At 38.2% G+C, this 3,087-nt stretch overlaps 1 long non-coding RNA gene across 1 annotated transcript; it reads left to right on the forward strand.

The window, feature by feature from the left end:
* The first annotated feature begins 1,158 nt into the window (after positions 1 to 1,158).
* Positions 1,159 to 3,087, forward strand: LOC127983662 (uncharacterized). Its single transcript, XR_008160476.1, has 3 exons — positions 1,159 to 1,585; positions 2,143 to 2,186; positions 2,977 to 3,087. It is a non-coding gene; the product is annotated as an uncharacterized LOC127983662 (long non-coding RNA).

The raw sequence follows: 3,087 nt of genomic DNA on the forward strand, positions 1-3,087 counted from the left end.
GTGAGATGCAGTGAGAGATGCAGTGAGAGGAGCAGGAGCAGTGAGAGATGCAGTGAGAGGAGCAGGAGCAGTGAGAGATGCAGTGAGAGGAGCAAGCCCAGTGAGAGATGCAGTGAGAGGAGCAGTGAGAGGAGCAGGAGCAGTGAGAGGAGCAGTGAGAGGAGCAGGAGCAGTGAGAGGAGCAGTGAGAGATGCAATGAGAGGAGCAGGAGCAGTGAGAGGAGCAGTGAGAGGAGCAGGAGCAGTGAGAGGAGCAGGAGCAGTGAGAGATGCAGTGAGAGGAGCAGTGAGAGATGCAGTGAGAGGAGCAGGCCCAGTGAGAGATGCAGTGAGAGGAGCAGTGAGAGGAGCAGGAGCAGTGAGAGGAGCAGTGAGAGGAGCAGGAGCAGTGAGAGGAGCAGTGAGAGATGCAGTGAGAGGAGCAGGAGCAGTGAGAGATGCAGTGAGAGGAGCAGGAGCAGTGAGAGGAGCAGTGAGAGATGCAGTGAGAGGAGCAGGAGCAGTGAGAGATGCAGTGAGAGGAGCAGTGAGAGATGCAGTGAGAGATGCAGTGAGAGGAGCAGTGAGAGGAGCAGTGAGAGATTGTTTTTATTTTACCCCCCTTTTTTATCTGGGCTTTTTTGTTGTTGTTGTTTTTTGGTTCAGAATGCTCGTATGTGTTTCATGGATATTTTGTTCACTGTAAGCAATACTGTCAAACCTTTTCTGTTCTATCATACCGTGTTTCTACTGTACCTCCTGCAGTAAACAGTAAAGGAAAAAAAATAGCTTTTTACTGGAATGCTTTTGAATGTGAACATTACTATTCATTTGGACATACAGTTCCTAACCAAGAAATTTAGTGTAAAACAATGAATTGCATGTTTTGCATGCAAATACCTGTAAAACTGAGACTGAAAAGTCTATGCAGTTTTTGTAATGTCAACAATAGCCAGTATTCTGAAACCTGGTGTACTTTGATTGACTGCATGTACCTTTTGAGGTGAAAACAAGTGTTATTCTTTGACAGAATAATTTAATTTTGAGTCAGATTTCCAGTGTTTTGGTAAAGTTTGTGTGGAGAGAAAGATGTGTTCTATTTTGAAATGAAGATTTAGTATATATTTAACAAAATGTGTTTTTGAGAAGAAAATTATCCACTTGGCCAATTGTGTTTTGTAGGTGTGAGTCTGTGTTAAGAGTTTAGAAAAAGTATCTGAAGTATGGTTAAGCGCTTGTTAGCGATTGAAAAAAACTGTATTCCCATTACGTGTTACTTACTTCACTTGCTATGCAGGTCTCCTTTATAACATTAACATTATTGATTTAGTTCATTTACATGTGAATTGTACGCACAATATCAGTATAAATGTGTGATGTCAAACATACCCCTCCCTCTTTACGGAGTTACAGGTCACAACAAATACATGTAATCTGTAGACTGTGGGATATACTTTTGTTTTCTTTTTTTGTATGTTAACAATTGGATTAACATTTCACTATTTGCTTATGTTTCTAAACAGTTTCTAAAAAAGAAAAGGATTGTCCACACAACAGCCAGGAGGTGCACGCATATAGATGCGTGATCAAAACTAGGAAGAGAAAGGTTATTCCCATACACAATACAATTGCAAAGAAAACATTGGATGATTTACCAATACTGATTGATCACTTGTTTTAATTGATAATGTCACTAATTGGCTAATGGCAGTAATTTAAAATTTGTATCAGTAATCCTACCAGATACTGTATTTGTTTATGTTGGTGTTTATGTTAAAAATTTACCTTGTCATACCCGACAAGACATCAGAAATAACTCACCCCCACATTCAGTATTCTCAGTGTGAAAAAATAAAATCAAGCCATGTTGTGTTATTGTTAGAGATTCTACCAACCCCAGAATGTTTGTCTGGAGTTTTTGTCTACTTTATGGTGACTGGGCTGCGTAAAATGACTGGAATGTTTTACAGCTCATGAAGGGAATGGGAAGTGAGTGGACCATGAGGAGATATTAGCTGAACATTACAAAAAGTCTTATGTGTTAACAAAACGCTCTGAATCGCTAATACTACCTTTAAGTGTAACAAAATGAAATGTTAAGTTGAGAGCAATGTTTATCTTAAGCAAGGCACCCATTTTCTATGTCTTTGTTTGCCTTCCCAGGGGAAGATGGAGAAATTGATAGATTGGCTCCCCTGCAAACTGTGGTGTGTTGGTTGTCTTTCAGACCAGATACTCACAATTATCCACAAAATGACGGTGTTCCAGCAGACATACACATAACTTACAACAAACATACTATAGGCTACATGTACACACATACAGTATCTCACAGAATTGAGTAAACCCATCACATTTTTGTACATTTGGATGTGCACAGTATGTGTTTGGGAACTGGTGGTGTTCTCTGGAGTGATTGTAAGTTATAAACTATTGTTGATGCAGAAATTTGGTTATTTTTTGTAATGTTATGCACACCATAATCCATGCTTGCATATCTGTTTGATCTTATTACTGCTATCTTAATATTGTTTTTGTTCATTTATGACATTTATGACTTTTTATTCATTTGCATTCTGAAGTAGTAAATATGGTTACTTGAGATATTGATGCTGTAACATTTTGTAAATTTAGAGTGTCGGGTGCCAGTTTTTATATTTCCATACTGTGGATTACTCAGATATTTTATTAGTCGTTACATTGTGCATATTTATGTTCTAATTATTCTTGACTAGCTGTCCCCTTGCTAACTAAACACCATTGTCTGTTTTTCCATATACACCAAATTTTGTCACAATTGGTTCCATTTTAGATACAAATTCACCAATGTTTTTAATTGGTATTATGACATTGGTTAATCTAAATGTCCCTCCTCTACAATACCAAATCAAACTGGAATACAGGTTGCAATGTAAACATTACAGCTTTGATTATCAAGTGATTATTCATTATTGACTTTTTTACTAATCATCTCTTTCCCTTTTTTTTTTTACCTAGCGGGAAAACCTGGCCTCCAACATGGGAGACTGCTTGACACACACACACGCACACACAATCACTCACTCACTCACTTACTCATTCTCTCTATTTCTCTCTAATAAAATAAAA

Source organism: Carassius gibelio, chromosome B20 (genome assembly GCF_023724105.1).
Source record: "Carassius gibelio isolate Cgi1373 ecotype wild population from Czech Republic chromosome B20, carGib1.2-hapl.c, whole genome shotgun sequence".
Classification (NCBI taxonomy): Eukaryota; Metazoa; Chordata; class Actinopteri; order Cypriniformes; family Cyprinidae; genus Carassius; species Carassius gibelio.